Source organism: Dysidea avara, chromosome 2 (genome assembly GCF_963678975.1).
Source record: "Dysidea avara chromosome 2, odDysAvar1.4, whole genome shotgun sequence".
Taxonomy (NCBI): Eukaryota; Metazoa; Porifera; class Demospongiae; order Dictyoceratida; family Dysideidae; genus Dysidea; species Dysidea avara.
Genome location: NC_089273.1, coordinates 18727753 through 18747030, shown reverse-complemented (window position 1 = coordinate 18747030; position 19278 = coordinate 18727753). Strand labels below are relative to the sequence as shown.

Genomic DNA, 19278 nt, shown 5'->3' with positions numbered 1-19278 from the left:
TGCTAGGAGATGCTAAATTTTTGAAAACCAAGAAAGGGACCAGACCATAAATATACCAATGCCAACACCTCTGGTGTACTGAAACCATGTAGCTATGCAGCAGTTTTGTGGGTGTATCAAACAGCACTCAAGCTACTTAGCAACACAACAGGCAGTTGCACATAGGCATGCATACATTATGCCGGAATAATTTTTGGAATAATCGGTGGTAAAAAGAATCAGGAATAATTCCGGAATAATAGGGTGATCTTCCAGAATAATTAATTAGAATTCACACATTTTTTTGTGTAGTATCACAAAAACATTCGTAAAGGAACATCCACAATCATTGCTAGCACAAAATTGGGCAAAAAATTGAGATACTCTAATAGAGCAGTCATTTACCCTAATAGAACAGTCAGACAAGTTTAGTTATGACTGCCCTATTAGAGTATCTTGATCTTTGGGTGTAGTTTTTATGTTTGCAAGTGGTTATATTTTCAGCTGCACAAAAATATTCATTTAACTTTTGCAATTCCAGGAATTACTCCAGGAATATTTGGGAATAATTTTTGGAATAATAGGTGAAAAAAAAAGAATTGCCAGAAAGAATAATAGGTAATTTAAAAAGCATAATGTACTCAAGCCTAGCAGTGCATTTTTGTTTATACAGTTGGTATGTCCAGCCAACTACATGCTTGTCTGACTAACTACATGTTTGTCTTACCTTTGTCAGGAAATTTGTCCTGACACTTAAAAAATTCTTATCATAAAGCTGTGGTATGCTTATATATTATGTACATGTACTGTCCAACAGGAAATTTTGGTGGAAGAAAAATTAGATGAATCCACACTTATCAACTTTGATGAATTAAATGATGATAATCATAGATCTAAACATGTACTTTTAAAGGCACTTGCGGATGTCTAACAAATTGATTTTGATGAACTAAATGATTCATTAAATTTGTCAGCTTTTTCTTTCATCAAAATTTCCTGTTGATAAAATAATTAGTTACTTGAGTAATTACAGTTTGTAGCTGTACTCGTAAATATACTTACCTATTTATTATGATTAAAGTACCTGGTAAAGGCAGAGCCTGTATACCAGAAGGCTTTATAAAGGCCTAAGATGTTTATATTAACTGCACTTATATAATTAAGTAATTGTTATACCATGGCTGCAAGGGATTTTGCTGATATATACACCTGAAGCATGAGGGCCGTAGGCCCAAGAGGGGTAAGAAACTATATATCAGCAAAACCCGATGAAGCTGTGGTATATGTGATATTATATCACTCCAGGTACTCTCACCTGATAGGTGAAAGAACTACAGAGCACTCTCCCTGTTTTTTTTTTTGTATATCAGTATCTCATGATTGATAGTGGTTTTAATAGCATAAATAGCTATTAGAACATTGTTCTTACGTCATCATGCTTTACACACAATGCCAGAACAATTGTGATTGTGGGAATTCGGTTTTCAGGAAGGAAGAAAACATCATTTTCCCATCTTTGTATCTTGGTGATTACTTATCCAATTGGAACTAAATTTGCTGCAGAGTTGCCCGCCAGTTAGGGAAGTCCACATTCCAATTTGAAGGAAATCGCCATAGCCTTTTCTGAGATATGAGCAGCCAAAGTTTTAACATTTTTCTTTGTTTTTTTCTTCCTCGTCTTTTCATACACTTTGCAAAAATTGCTATGAAACACAAACGTGTTATCTGATAGCCTTGAAATTTGGCACGCATAAAGGGAGTCCAAAGTTGAATCCAAGTAACAAATTAGGTACACTTCCAATAAATAGTTCAAAATTTATGACCATTTATTTGCGTAAAACAAGATTGATTTGTTGTCATGCCTACAGAGTAAACCGCTTCATGGGATGAATTTAAAATCAGTTTGTGGATAGATCAACCATTGTAGGAGTGCCTTTTGGTGGTTTAAAAGTAATTGAAATAAAGAACATGAAGATATGACTGGAAACCAAAGGTGTGTAACAATTGTGTAATCAAGATTTGTAAATAAATACCAATAATTTTCACGCCTACCAGGCAAACCGCTTAGAGCAATGAGCTGAAAATCGGTAGCTGGAATAATCATCATAGAAAGTCCTTGCAGTAGTACAGAAGAATCGGATTGCAAACCACTGAGTTATGATTCGAAAGCCAACTATGTGTAGCAAATGCAAGATCGAGATATTCTAATAGAACAGATCCAGTAAGCAAAATAAGACAGAGTGCTTACAGCTACTTGCACAATTTGATTGTTTGAGGATTGATAACTATTATAAAACAGTTGAAATTAGTGTGTTAGGACACTATCAGCCCCAAGAGTTTTGCTGACTACATTCGGCCTTTAGCCACCACCAAGTGTTCTATTTGACAGACTTTTGACAATGTAGCTAAGACATACATATCCTGCTCACAGAAAATTTTCTTGGCCAGGAATTGCAGTGAGTGAACAGCTTAGTTATGTAATAATGTAACAAATTTTCCATTTTTGCACATAATTTAGATTTTTTTGGTTGTTTAACCTTGCCATACCTACACAGATCTCTTTAAAGAGTCTGGTTGTGGTGGCATGAGACCAAGGTTTCATCAATATTGTAAAGTATTTACATGGTTCCTCATTTATAATGATGGTTCTCTCTAGTCTCCGCAATAAAGCAATCAGATACATTTATAACTTATTCCATTATAGAATTTTATTAAACTGCAAGTTATTCTGTAGGGAGTTCAGCTACAAACAGTTAATCTTATAGACAATTCAGCTACAAGCAAGTGACCCTGTAGAGAGTTCAGCTACAAATATATTGCTGTAGAGATTCAGAACATTACAAGTCATACTGAAGAGAGTTCAACTATAAACAAACACCCTGTAGAGAGCTCAGCTACAAACAAGTCACTTTCTAGAGAATTCAGCTACAAACAAGTCACCGTGTAGAGACTTCAGCTACACAGAAACTACCCAATAGAGAGTTCATCTATATAAACCAAGTTACTCTACAGAGGTCAGCTACAAACAAGTAACCCTATAGAGAGTTCAACTACAAACAAGTTACTTTATACAATGTTCAGCTACAAGTAAGTTACTCTGTAAAGAGTTCAGCTATACAATAATCAATACAGAGTAGAGTTGTACCGATTCCCACTTTTTAGAGAAAACTGATATCCGATATATTTTTACCCTGTTTTACTGATAGTTAACCGATACCCGATTGTAGGTCTCTACAATTATACTTGTGCACACTCCATTAAAAGTAGAGCTAGTAAAGCCAATTCTGTGAAATTGTACACTTATCTCAATAAAAGTTGCTAGTCAGACAAGTGGGCTAGGGCCTGAACCATCACTGTTTATATATCTTAGTGGTTACCACAAAACATAAACAAATTACCCAAGTACATACCAGAGCCTTTGACACCAGCCCTCCAGTGGTACTGCAGCTGCTGAAGCTGAATAGACTAATAATCTGCTGGCCACAGCCCATTACAACTGATTTCCGATTATGGTAAAAACAGCTAATTATCGGCTTCTACCGATTACCGATCCGATTATTGGTACAACTCTAATACAGAGGTCAGCTAGAAACAAGAGAGAGCTCAGCTATATGTAAACAGATCACCCTGTAGAGAGTTCAGCTAGAAACAAGTCACCCTGTAGAGAGATCAGCTAGAAACAAGTCACCCTATAGAGAGATCAGCTAGAAGACATTACCTTGTAAAGAGTTTGGCTAAAAACAAATCACACTGCAGAGTGTTCAGATACAAACAAATCACCCTGTAGAGAGTTCAGCTACACCTGTGGAGAGTTCAGCTAGAAACAAGTCACCATTTAGTGAGATCAGCTAGAAGAAGTTTTCTTGTAGAGACTTCAGCTACAAAGAAACTACCCTGTAGAGAGTTCAGCTGCAAACAAATCACCCTATAGAGAGTTCAGCTACAAACAAATCACCCTGTAGAGAGATCAGCTTGAATAAGTCACCATGTAGAGAGTTCAGCTACAATCATATAACTCCATTGAGATTTAGGCTACAAACAAATCAGCCTGTAGAAAGTTCAGTTAGAAACAAGTCACCCTGTAGAGACATCAGCTAGAAGAATTCACCTTGGTGGGAGTTTAGCTGCAAATAAACTTCTCTGTAGAGAGTTCAGTTACAAAGAAACCATCCTAAAGAGAGTTCAGCTACAAACAAGTTACCTTGGCTATAAAGAGATCAACCAGAAACAAGGCACTCTGTAGATAGCTCAGCTACAAACAGATCACCCTGTACAGAGTTCAGCTATGAACAGATCACCCTGCAGAAAGTTCAACTAGAAACATATCACCCAGATCAGGTAGAAACAAGTCACCTTGTAGAGAGATCAGCCACAAACAAATCACCCTGTAGAGAGATCAGCTAGAAACAAGTCACCCTGTAGAGAATTCAGCTACAAACAAATCACCCTGTAGGGATTCGACTGCAAACAAACCACCTTGTAGAGAGTTCAGCTACAAAAAACAAATCACCCTTTAGACAGACAAGGTAACCCTGTAGAGAGATCAGTTAGAAACAAATCAACCTGTAGAGAGTTCAGATACTGTATAAACAAGTTACCCTGTAGAGATATCAGATAGAAACAAGTTACCTTCTAGAGAGATCAGCTAGAAACAAATTGATATTGTGCTACTTCTAAAAACCAGGTGCCATGCAGTTAGCTAACTCATCTGAAATGAAGTTATTAACCAACTATATGTATTACATAGGTTTATGATTGTGCAATAAAATTCATATTTAATTTATTGTAATTATCGTATTTTGTAATTCACAAAATTTTCATAATTCTTCAATTACGTTACTATGCACTGCTAAAATAGCGCTTGTTAAACAAACCTCTTTTATCAACACATTACGCACAGAAGTATCTTCTAAACTGTTTTATAGTTTGATTATCATGATTTTTTCCACAAATTCTCTCGACAAAGCCTCAAAGCTGCTCTTAATTTTTGTTTGCATATGTAGGGGATACACCCCCTTTCCAACTCGAAGGGATAGGCTATTCCTGGTAGTCTATGAGGCCTGCACAGTTGTTTTTCAGTTTTTAAACACCTGTAAAACCTAAAGGGAAGGTAATTCACGAAGTCGGAGGAGAGTCACCACACCCTATTTCAGACCGCCAAAAAGAAACCACCTCAGAGCAAAGTTTACCTGTGCAGAAGTTTAATACAGACTTCATTTAACTTTTACTTCTTATGTAAAGTTGCTTTTCCATTTAACAATTTTGCTCACGTCGGTGCGTATGGACAAACATAGGTAGATAGATAGGTAGCCACACACACACACACACACACACACACACACACACACACACAAACACACACACACACACACACACACACACAACACACACTGTTACGAAAACAATTTCAGTAAATCAAGTGCGTGCCCACAGTCAGCCTTCGACCGGCTGTGGGCGCACGCCTGGTTTAACTAGACACAATGTAGAGAGTTCAGCTACAAGCAAATTATCCTGTAGAGAGATCAGCTAGAAACAAGTTACCCGTAGAGACTTGAGCTACAAACAAATCACCTTGTAGAGAGTTCAGTTACAATCAAATCACCCACCCTATAGAGACTTCAGCTACAAACAAATCACCCTGTAGAAAGTTCAGCTAGAAACAAGTCATCCTGTAGAGAGATCAGCTGCAAGCAAGTTATCTTGTAGGGAAAAATTGGCATGTAATAAATATTCACACAGTAACAGCCAGGCTGTGAAAAAATGGTGTGACCTTAAAACTCTGGGTGAAAAAAGTTGTGAAATCAAGGTGGCGGCCAAGAAGTGGCTGCAATGATGTTAATGCTAAAAAAATTGTGTGCATTGTTAAAATTTCTAAGCATTGGCATCATTGCAGCCATTTCTTGGCTGCCACCTTTGATTTAACAACTTTTTTCCACCCAGGCTTTTTAAGGCCACATCATTTTTTCACAGCTTGGCTGTTTTTGCGTGGATAATAATAAACAAGAGTGTTGAACTTTGAATATGCCCATAGAAATGCACTGTGTAAACTTATTACATAATTTTTCATACTCAGTCGCACCATACTCAGTGCCTGTAAATAGATACAATTTACACCATAGTTAAAGCCCAAACCCATAGTTAGGCAGCTGTTTCTTAATAATTATGCTACGCTAGTGAAACTGCTTACATGGGCATTACAGAAGTATTCAAGCAACATTATGCAGAGATGGTGGATACTCCTCCCATTCGAAAGGGCTCAACTGGGAGAGAGCTTGTGTGACCAATTTACAATTTGTAAGACGTGCTGGTGACCTGACCAAAATGAGGACTGAATACAACAAAGCAGCAACCATACTCAGACCCCAGCAACCAAGCATTGTGAACTGGATTTGCTATCAGCCATGAAATATAGCAAGAAGATATTTACTGATTTAAAGTATTTAGAAAGAATAGTGAGGCTGGAGCGATTTTATTTGAAGTTTAAAATTAAAACATTCATTTAATTCCATATGCAAGCTACGTATATGTCAGTTACCAGAATTTTATTTAGCCAAAATGGTGATGGCTGTGTGGATTATGTTGTGAAATCATTATACACCATTGTTGAATTGGGAGTTGCAACCAATTTCAGTGAATTTACAGATATTTGTAATATTGTATCAGACAGAAGTGCTTTTAAAAATATTGTCCTGGATTTTCTGAAAAGAAGTATTATGATGAATACCATTCGGTATTATGTTACCACATCGAAACCTTATGGATTTGGGAGAAACCATTTAGACAAATCGACTCAAGGAACTGCCTCCTTAAGCATCACAGTGCAAAGAGTGAAGAGAAACTAACAAATGATAGACTGTGCAAGGCTTGTAAGCTTCTTGTGTGTGACCTTGATTACCAGCGTAGGAGGTCTTCTGATGTTAGTCCATCTAAATGAATCAAAAGACTGCAGCCTTCTTTATCTTTCACAAGCAAGTGTTGCTAAGAGGAAAAAGCTACACAACAAGAATGATCTCATGATAAGGCAAAACTGTAGAAACAAGATGATTTAGATATCACACATGAAGATGATCAAAGTGATGAGCTAAGGGACATTGTTACAAAGTTCGAGGAGATAGCAAAGCCGGATCTAGAGAGGATTTTTTGAAGAAGCTGACAACAACCATGTCGGAAATTTTGTCAAAAATACATTGGAGTGTGATTTAAGGAAATCAAAGATGGAGTTTTCAAAAATCAACAATGGAATAGTGAAAAAATTTTTTGTGTGAAATTATGTACCCATAACATTAATTAGGCAATGGCCACCGTGAAAACAGATGGAGTCTGATCACCATAAGAATTGGTAAGTACACATAGTATTTATGATTCATTTAATCATGCACATATAGCTTTAGCTGTGTTTGTAAGAAGCCCTGCTATATATGAAGCATTGAAAGATTATAATGCCATGCAGCTGCCTTCCCGTGCAACCCTACAGGCATACACAGGGGCATTTCTCCATGAAGCTGGTGAATGCTCTGAATCTATTGCAAGTCAAGTCAGTAACTACTGTTCATCAAGAATCATGTAGGATAGAGAATAAAGAAGTACCAAGGTCTGATGGTGCTCTAATATTTGAAGTTAAAGTTACTCATGTGGAATTCACAGAATCCCTGTATTGTAGGACTGGCTATGTCTTCTGATGACCAGACTTCATTGCATGATGTGTTTCAATTATTTGATAATGATCATTGAACCAGACAAACCAACTATATCCTACAATTTTTTTGTGGAGAGATTTGACATTGTTGTTTGATAATATTGTTGGCCTATTCTTAACCAGCCATGGTTTGTGCCTGTGTCATGGAACTATTAAACTGTTTCAGGTACAGAAGACTTGTTCTTGCAACATAAGAAAGTAAACAAAAATTTGCAATATGCTTACCACACAAGGTCAAGTTAGTAGAGAATTACAAATTTAGGAGTATGTGGTGCATTTTGGCAGTTTGTATTTACTTTCTAATGTTGCTAGAAGAAATAAACTTCTTCTATAAAGCATCAAGAGTAATACTTAAATGTTTAGTTAAATTCATAATTTTTTCTTTGCAGGTCAATGGATTCAAGACCAGTATTGTAGTTTGTGATGGTGCATCTTCTAATTTAAGTATGATCAAAGCTAGTTATGGCTGCCATGGCATGTATGGAGTCAATCCTGGTAAAGACCCATATAGCCATGGTTTGTGAATCCTTATGACTCACTTCATCACATGTTTTGGCTAATATATTCCAGTCACCAGGTAAAACACAGTTTTGTCTTCTCACTACTAAATAAGTTAATTTTCTAGCTCAAGAATGTGATTAATGCATTGTTTGCTTCTCAGTACGAGAGTGTTGTTCCGTACAGGACAGGAGTTTGGCTGGTAGGCAATCATAGATCTATATAAAACAGAGTGCGCAAGGAGAGACAGTTGACATGCACGGATGGTACAAAAGTTAAGGGAGGCTTATGTGTTAAGGGATTCATGTAGTCAAGTTTATGAAAAAAAGGGGTCAACTTTAAACTAATTGCAACACAAATGGTTTCAACAGTTTCTAGCACAGAAAAATGTGCTCTATAACATATCAAAAGTCCCATAAAATTAGAGAAAGTAACCTTTAGTGCCATTTTAGCCATTTTTAGCAAAAAAAAATGGATTTGCGCATCTATTTCAGCTGTACATTATCCAAACTATCTACATTATTTTGGCATCAAATGATTCCACAAGGAACAAGATGGTGCTTGTTTAGTATAACTCGCTGACCCTTCATCCTATTAATAACAGACAACCACAAAACGAAAGGGAAATCAATGTAGCTCATATCTATGTACAGAAAATTTGAACATACCGTATACTTTGTAAGCAACATAGGTTTTACTGTCAGTTAACATCGTTTTCCCAATAGCTTCAATACATTTTTATGGGCATCCAGAGCATCCAGTGGTCGCACTCTAATTGCATTCCCAGATGCTTATACTAAACTCTCCTATTGCAGCTCATATTATACTTTGTTGCAAAAGAGAAGCTAAATCCTTTCAAGTCTTTTGAATTGGACAAATGGAAGATCATCATGCACAGAGTCAATATGGGAGAGCTTATACAACTAAAACAGCTTCAAATTCCTTTTTTACATTATATGACAGAAGCATTAAGGAATTAAGGATAGAGGTAGTGGACCAGCTCAAGAGATGCAAGTTATTTTCCAGTCTGTTACATGGTACGTAGTCAGGTTCATTATGCACTTTGTTCAAAGTTTATGGAGATTAGCAAACTATACATTTTTGGGAAGCTTTGAGCAGGAGGAATCTGAAAATTTATTGATGTTTACATTTGTACAGATGTCTGCATAGTAGTCAATTTTTGATTTCATAGTGGCAGTCAAATATAAAAAAATTCTTAATTAATATAGAAAGTCAGACAAGCAAACCTGACAAATTGTCTGGTGATCTTTTACATCAAAGGTAATCATTGATCACAAGTAGTCAACATCTTTTGTTTTTACGAAAGCCAGCAATCTCAAAGTCTTGCAAGCACATGCAAGTGGTAGGATTCTTCAGTGGATAAGCAAACTAAAGGAATGATGGAGTACCCACCAGAGGTGATCCCTCCAGAAATGTTTATCCACCAAAGAATCCTACCAATGCATATCTTTTTTTGATAATTGCCTGTGGGAATGGAATTTGTTAATATGCAATTTATTTGTCAAAGTTTGTGGCTACATAGGTGCCACCTGTTCTCAGTTTTCTTGCCTAAATTGTATAAACTCTGCATACTTTGAAAGTAAAGCTTGCTGCATGGCAGTCAGCTGCAATAAACTTGTTTTTTTTTTGTATTTGTAAGCATGTGTTTAGCCTAAGTGTTGTATATATATATATATATAATTTGTATATTTACTGATAAAATTAGAAATGGTTAAAGTATTTAAAACCTTCTTCATCTTTTTCTTCTTCCTGTGGTAAAGAAAAAAGAGGTTAAAAAATCCCCAAAGCCAGCCTATGGCCGGCTTTGGGGTATACAAATACAAAAAGAAGTGAAATTTAATCCAAAACAGCCAAGCTGTAAAAAAAGAATGCGGCCCTCAAAAAGGCTATGGTGAAAAGCTTGGCACCAAATTCACCTGAATTATCGTTATTAAAATTTTTACCATTAACTTACAATCACAACCATTTCTTAGCTGCCACCTTGGATTTCACATCTTTTTTCACCATAGCCTTTTTGAGGGCCGTAATCTTTTTTTAAAGCTTGGCTGTTTTGGATTAGATTTCCATATCAGTTGCTGATTTCCAGTACAAATATGGTGCTGCCAAGGCATGCACTACTTTTTTCTTGTTCGTAACAGCAATAGCGAGTGGGTGCCACTGTCATAAGGAAATTTGGGTGGACATATGCCCACCCAGGCCACCCTTGGCTACGCCACAGGCTTAGACCATTTTTCAAGAGCTATGGTACTGCTCAAACGTAACGCACTCACTTGATTGCAAGTGGTTAAAAAATTTTCTAATTAAAGGGCATGGCACCTATTTCCTTCACAGTATTCATCCCATTTCGTATGGGATGAATACTTGCAAAGCAAATTAGATTCAAATAAATAAAAAAGATAGATTATTAGATTCAACTGTTTATGGAGAGTAAGAGACTCCTATCCTTGCTTCGTGTTTGCACAGCAAAGGATACGTGAGTTATGGGCGTTTGTTTACAATACGGTAAAAATGATGTGTATTGATATCATCTCTTAGTTTGAATGGCCTTCTTCTTTGTCAAGACGAAGGAGTACAGGGAAAGTATTACACCTTGCTTGATTTTCTATTTCTTGGTGCACAGAATGAGCCAATTCCCATCTTTGTAGCTTGCTTTAATTGTGAGTTATGATCAATTATCTAAGTGCCTGTAATTTATTTCCTGTGTTGTTGCTGTACAAATTGAGTTTATCACTGTTCCAACTGTCAAGTGCTATAAACTCCAAGATCATTCATATTAAAAGACTGAAACTTTGGCTGTCCACTCTTTGTTACTATAGATTACAGAGATGCAATAAAATAAAATGGAGGAATGTGTGAAAACAGCTATTTTTGCCCAGCGGATCACATATAATACTCTCAATAGCAGCTTGACATATATATCTAATCCAAAACAACCAACCTGTAAAAAAAAGTGTGCGGCCCTAAAAAGGCCACAAGGTGACTTCTTATAGCTGATTTCTCTACAGGGTGACTTGTCGCTAGATGAACTCTTGACAGGGTGACTTGCCTGTAGTTGAATTGTCTATCAGATTAATTGTTTGTAGCTGAATTCCATACAGAATAACTTGTAATGTAATATGTTGCAGCTTCGAGGCTGCCCAGGTCCAGTCATGGATTTTTTCTTCCTTCTCCTACTTTTCAAACATACTTAGTGAAGTTAATATAAACATCTTTAGTTGAACTATGTGTCCCACCGGCCTTTACAAGGCCTTCTGGTATACAGGCCCTGCCTTTACCAAATACTGTAATCATAATCATAATTATTCTATAATAGAGTTAAGTTATAAATGAGTTGAATGCTCTATTAGGGTGACTGTTCTATTAGAGTATCTCGATCTCTCATTTGCTACACATAGTTGCCTTTCGAATCATAACTCAGTGGTTTGTACCGATTCTTCTGTATTAGTGCAAGGACTTTCCATGATGATTATTCCAGCTACACACGATTTTCAGCTCATTGCTCTAAGCAGTTTGCCTGGCAGGCATGAAAACTCATAGTTGTTTTTGTTCATAAAAATTAATTGCATAATTGTGACACAAGTTGGGTTTTGTGTCATATCTCCATTAATTAGTATTACACTTGTTTGTCAAGGTCCCTTGACAAAAATCCATCATACTAATTTGATTGGCTAAAATAGTGTGGTGAGTTTCTAAATGTCAGTGTTACCACAGTGAGATTTCCCCATGGCATAGCAATGATATGGTTGCTTAGCAATGGTTGCTAGGTAACTATTACTAAGGTAAATCTCATTTTGAAATCATAACAATGGTTGCTAGGTAGCAATGGTTGATAGACAACTGTTGTTAAGTGCGATTGGTGTTTTGCAGTAGCTATTTTTGAATTTCTGTTGCCTAGCAAGAGTTGCTATGGTTGTTGAATTAATTTACAATAGGACGGATGCCTGTGGTATTTGGGATTAATAGTGCGAGCATTGTAAACAGGAAGGAGTAAAATAGTGCAAGGCGAAGCCGAGAACTATTTCCTTCTGTTTGCAATGCTCACACTATTAATCCCAAATACCACAGGCATCCATCCTATTATATATACTAATAAGCTGGAATGTTATGCCAGTATATATATGTATTCCAGCATATGTATGCCAGCATATGTATGCCAGCATATGTATGCCAGCGTATGTATGCCAGCATATGTATGCCAGCATATGTATGCCAGCATATGCATGCCAGTATAAGTATGCCAGCATATGTATGCCAGTATAAGGATGCCAGCATATGCATGCCAGCATATGTATGCCAGCATATGTATGCCAGCATATGCATGCCAGCATATGCATGCCAGCATATGTATGCCAGCATATGCATGCCAGCATATGTATGCCAGCATAATGCAAACATATTTCAAACTATGGAGCTTAATTCCTTGAAAACAGATCAATACTCCCTAATAGAGCAGTCAGTGTAAAGTGCAAACTGCAACAGAGCACTTAAATGCTTTGTACATAGCCCCTTAGATCAAAACACTCCAAAAAATCTTATTGGTGTTGGTTTCCAATAATTCCTTTGTTTGAACAAACTATCCCCATCAACATCTTTTGGCTGCTAGAGCTTGGGAGAAAGATCAGTATGGCTGTTTACAATATGACCTTCAGCTTTCTGGCTTATCTGTCAATCTCACTTCTATCAAGATTGGTTATTTAGGCCATTTTATGCCAGACACCATTGCCCAAGTAGCCAATGATTGTGAAGTGACAAAGAAGACTATCAGTCCCTGTTTGAGCAGGCTGCCTGCATTGCTGTCTCCTGCTTATACAGAATTTTTAATTCTAGAGCCTCCCTGGATGGGGATCTATCGGTTTGCCTAAACTGAACAATTTTGCATCCTATAACTATTATTTTTGCATCGTAATTTAATAGTGTAAGTCTTGCCAAGGCTCCTGTACTGTCCACCCCGTGCATGGTACTCCTGAGTCTAGACCCTGTACTTATTTGTATATTGTCTTAACAAAATAAGACATCTCTCTCCGTCACTTCGTAGAGAAATACTTTAATAAAGCTTACAGAGCATTCACTGATTAAAATGTTCCAAGATAATTGTAAGAACATAGGAACATAATGTAAGCATAATGGTAGCACTGAATAGCATAGAGGGTGAAATTTTTGGGAAATTCCTGAAAGCATTTTGGGCAAAATTTTGAGCATATTTGACTCCGGCCTAATGGTAATTTTATGCTATTTTTATGGCAAATGTCCAATTACTAACTGTCATATTTGTCTGTAAAATAAGCATTTTAGCTGGTAGTGACAATAAAATATTGCACCATTGCTGACTGCTCTATTAGAGGATCTCAATTTCATGATTGATATGCATGTTTGACTTGCCTGACTTATTTGATTTGACTAGTTTGTTGAACTTTCAGACACTGCTCCAGAAATTAACCAAGATGGGTGGCTGGCCCAGATTTTAAGTTGAAAGTCCTGAATGTCTTAATACAGTGTGAGAAATAACTTTTCAAATAATCCTGTCGTACTGTCAGGACATTATGAAATCTGAGTGGACATCAAGCAACATGACCAGACATTTTAACTTTTATTGCTTCTCTTTTTCTGTGTTTCTCAATGTTTGTTTCAAACATTGGGGTCACCAATGTACTTTAGAGCTGATTACTTATCAACCACTCACTGATACTGATAGAACACCATTTTAAAGGGTAGCTACTGGCCACATGAAAGGGCTTCTATGCTATAACAGAGTTTACAAACTGAAAATAATTACATACATATGTGACCAGGCCTGCTAAAATGGGCACATAAAATCATGAAATTTACCTACCTTTTCAACCTCTCATGACTCATATGTATACCCAGGAAGTTTTATGGTATGTATATTTCACAATTATGCACTTTTTCAGGATTCTCACATTTTAAATTTTCGCATTTTAAATTTCAGGAATGTCTCTTAGTCTTTCTTTTCATTTTAAAAAATTGATGTAAAAGTCACAGATTACTATTGCTAGATTTGAAAATTTTCACATAACTATGAAGGATTTTGAAGATATGTAGACAGTCTGAATTCTGTAGACAACCTCACTTCGGGACATTGGAAACAGTGGAAATTGAAAACTGAAAAACTGAAACTGAAAAACTAAAGTTGTTCAAAATTTTATATTAACAGGTACCTCTTAACAAAGACCACCTCTATAATAAGACCACCTGCATAATAAGACCGCCTCTAAAAATAAGACCACCTCATTATAGTAGTTATGTCAAGTAGCTAAGGTGTACTCATAATGTAATAAAGTATCAATCAATCAGACAGTACTTAAGAGTTAAAGTGACAGCTGCAGGGTTGTACAAAAGGATGTACTATTTTACCATGCCAAGACTAAAGTCCATGGTCATGTCACAATGAAAATGGGGTAATTGCATGCATAATTTACTCTGCTGATACTGGATTTGATAATGGATTTCTCATGAATATTATTGTACATGATTTAGTAGTTGAATAGTTACAAAATCAACATTAATGATCTTGGACTTTGTGTCTGCACTCATAATAAGCATCTTCGAAGATTTAGGTGACATCAGTAATTACTGAGGCATAGGTAATTATTGACATCACCTCAGGTTTTTAAATCCTTGAAGATGCCTATCACGAGTGTCTAACTATTACCAAGACACAAAGTCCAAGATCATTAATTTAACTATGCAACTCTTAAATCATGCACAATTCATGAGAAATCCATTATTAAATCCAGTATCAGCAGAGTAAATTATGCATGCAATTACCCCATTTTCATTGTGACATGACCATGGACTTTAGGTCTTTGCATGGTAAGATAGTATATCCTTATGTACAACCCTGCAGCTGTCATTTTAACTTTTAAGTACTGTCTGATTGATTGATACTTTATTACATTATGAGTACACCTTATAGCCTTTTTGTTGGACCTACTTGACATAACTGCTATAATGAGGTGGTCTTATTAGAGGCGGTCTTATTATACGGGTGGTCTTATTACAGAGGTAGTCTTTGTTAAGAGGTACCTGTTAATATGACCAATTTTAGTTTTTCAGTTTCAGTTTTTCAGTTTCAGTTTTCAATTTCCACTGTTTCCAATGTCCCCCTCACTTCTTTTTTTCTTTCCTCCCTAACTGAACTTAATTTTCTTTGTACTTATTTGTAACAGCAGTTGTGGATCTAGATAGTTTTTGTGGTTTCAACAGAAACCCCCTTTAAAGTTTAGCTCAGTAGCAGTCTTACTAGCTTCATTATTTTTGTATTGACAATTTGTCATAGAAAACAACTATAAACCACTGTATTTCAACAGCACGCATGCAGTTGCACTTAACTAACACCATTTATAGCTATTAAACCCTCAGCAACACTCTACTTATCACCTCCCACTGCATTAAAAATAATCAAGATACTCTAATAGAACAGCCAAGTATCTACTCTAATTGAGCAATCAAAGCTACAGCATAGTCACAACGTTTTTACCCAACAGTTAGCTATAGTATTTATAGGTTAGTGTTTTATTGTGCTTGTTAACTAATAGCAGCCTACAATCCAATCTCAGTGCTTCTAAAGCCTTAAAAATTTCTGTCCTCAGATGCCTTATTTTTCAGCTATGCCAACTTTCAGAAACCTTCTTTTTATAATCCTAGATCTGTCACTGAACATTGTTATGGCTGTGCATACAAGAAACAATAGCACTAGGTTTATTGTTTTCATCTGAACACATGTCATAATTATGAAATACTGAAATATTGAAGTGGTTATTACACTTTGTTTTAACTATGTTCAGCCCATTACACAGCAATACGTAAATATAAAAACACTATGACGAGTACCTCTGTAATGGAAACCTCAGACAATTTCCATTATAAGTGCAGGGAAGCCATCATGTGAACCTACCACTAAATACATTTGGCAAAGATAAATGGGGCAAAGAAAGAGACAATGAAGCATGCATTGTATGAACTGGGTTGTCCCAAAAAGAATTTCATAGACTGAAGTGACGTTGAACATTAAAAGAATTAAGCCCATTTGTCTTAGCCATTATTAGGCTATTTTTGTCTGAAGGTACAATGTATATCACTCAGGTAGTGAGTCAGGTAGTCAGCCAGTCAGTAGAAAACTCCACAGGATAACTTTAAAAAATTGTAGTATCCTATTGGAAGCATTTCAGGTTATATTAAAGGCATTTTGGGCTTAGTTGTACCTAACTAATACTCAAAGATGCCATGAAGGTATCGTGGGGCTGTGATACGTTTAGCTAGAAAAGTCCAAATATTAATATATATACTACAGTAGGGCCTTAATTATCCAAACAGCATACGTAAGTGATGATGATGATGATGTCATAATTTGATCATTACATGTACAATAGAATTACAAAGGGGTCTCAGGGTTACCAAGTTATTAAAAAAGTAATAATAACTGCAGCCCTGGTAAGACAAAAGAAGAAAAAAATTGTAGCTAGCTACTTATATAAAACTAAACAATTATATCAATGTACAACCCATGATGCTGAAGCCCAAGCATTAAATATCCTGTATGAACAGGAGATGGTAACACAAGCTGCCTGCTGAAGTATGTATTATATTCTTCAGCAGAGGAATACATTCTATTAGAGTAGTTGAACAGAACTCTCTATATAAATGAATGGGCTTCATTTATCCAAAAAATTCAGTTATCTGAACACCTTTATGATTGAACTGGCATACAGGTGTTTGGATAATCCAATTGTACTGACTTACTGTATGATTCTAGCAATGTTGTGTCTCAGCATTAGTAACAAAGTTAGAATCATGTGCTACTGTAAATGATTTTACAAACGTTATACTAGGTACAAGACAAATGGTTGCACATTGCAAGCGAAATGGCTATGAGATAGCCATTTCATTTGTAATGTGTAGAAGTTTCAATAGTTGAAAAACTCAGACATGTAAAATTCTGGGCAGAAGTCATTGCATTGTACAGCACTAAAGTACCTCTTTTGCAATATGAATTAAGTTAATAATGATTAAATAAACAATTTCTTCAAATCTCTTCAACAAAATAATGCCATATTTATTAGAAATATAGGAGTCTAACTTGTATACCGTATAGCTAGTAATTTTCGAAAGGTTTTTATTTTCGGATATTTTGAAGAGGTCCTCCTTTTTGAAAATAAATTCCCATGTCCGGTTATTCTTCAAAAATAAATTCCCACAAGTGAAAGTAACAATCCAACTTTCGGCAATTCACTTGTGTATTCCTCGAGTTTTAGCTCACTATTCCTGACGACAATGGGTAAATTGTATCATTACTATGTCAATAACCAGAAAGCAGGTGATTGATCCAGAATGGGAATTGATGCTGTCTGCTCTATAAGTCTACAATATGGCTATAGCTAGCTAGCTACAATCAAGCATGATCGAGCCAGTAAACTTACTCCACTTGAGATTCCCTCAGTCTTCTCTCTCCAGTGTACAGGGATGGAAATTATTCTATCAGTAAGTCAGTTTTTGGCAAACATTCACGCATCTTCATAATTTGTGACACCACAATTCAGAGTTTGCTTCTTGTACGGAATTTTCTATTTCAAAAATAACTCGCTATACGGTATACGCTTATTACATAAATGGTAATTAATAACCTCTTAGTAATAAAATATGAAATGTGTAATCAGAACAGTATCTTTTCAGCTTTGCTATACTTCTATAGTGTGTTCTGAATTATGTATGTGGTTAGCATCTGTTCAACACAGAGCCTTTTGACTGCTTACACTCACATTTTCAAGTGTATAGGCACAGTGCGGATTCCTTAATTGATGTGTATTTGTAAACATGCACATGCTCACACAAGCAGCCAGAGTATAATTCAACTTAGTCCAACAGAGACCTAAAACTACATTTCTGACCGGATCTTCAAAATGGGGTCTTATCACCTTTCCAATTGCATGTATGTACTTGGGAATCCATAACGTGACTTGTGTGTTTGGTACCAACCTGAAATATGGTTACCTTACACTCCTACTGTAGCACTATTCCTGGATGTAATTGTAAGTCAGTGGATTAAACACATGATGGGGTATGACTCGTCAAACTTGAATAGGTTATAAGACCCCTTTTCACATATTTTATGCAGGTCTAGTTAACTCTCACACCAAATTTATAGAGACTGCTTCTAAACTGTTATAAGTCATAAAAGCTATACAATATAATTGTATAAAAACTATATGTATATTAAACAAGTACAAGGAAAAATTAGAGTTTGATGGGGATCATAGCAAAAAAGTAGTAGAACAACAGACGAAACTAGAGTTAAACAAGCCAGCATGTCAAACACACACACACATATCTTTATTCTTGGTGAATAATCAAATCTGCTGTCATGGGTGACAAGACCAGTTTTTCCAGACCTACTCACATGATATTATCTCATAGTTACACACTGTTGGTTTTTGAGATGTATCTTGGTGATTTTAATGTTGGCTTCTTTCAGGTTACTAAAGACACACCTATAAAGGTTAATCTAACTAGCTACAGACCATTTTTCAACTGATTCTCAAAGTAGTTTACTCTGTACACTTGGAAAAGTTTGATATTATTTTATACAAATAATTGGTCATAACGAACCTTGATCATATTTCAACCAAAATTGGTACTGAGATTTGTATTAATGAACCAAATTTATGGAAAGAAGTAAAACAAAAAACTTTGGTTGCTTGTACATATCTTGGAACGGCTAGGTAGATTTCCTTCAAAATTAGTATGTGGACTCCCTTACGTAATGGTAGAGGCTTATAAGCAATGACGATTATGAGCTTCTGCTGGTGGGCATCCCTACAGTAAAATTGGAATCATAGAGCTACATATGTGTGAAAATTGTGGTTTCTTACTGTCTATATACCCACAGTGTGGTGTGCTGGCTTCTTGAGCCTCATGACATACTATACTGTGTGGCTTGATCTTACTCATTCTAGCATTAATATTGCTATGTAAACAGTGAGGTATTGAAGGGAGCATTGGACAAGCAAATGGTGATTAGTGACAGTGGTGTGAACATTTTAAAGGAACTGCAATATTATACTTTGTGA

At 36.1% G+C, this 19278-nt stretch overlaps 1 protein-coding gene across 1 annotated transcript in view; it reads right to left on the bottom strand.

The window, feature by feature from the left end:
* The window catches only part of LOC136246774 (uncharacterized), a 75697-nt gene that overhangs the window by 46653 nt on the left and 9766 nt on the right, over window positions 1-19278 (bottom strand). The gene's annotated exons all lie outside the window — the stretch shown is intronic.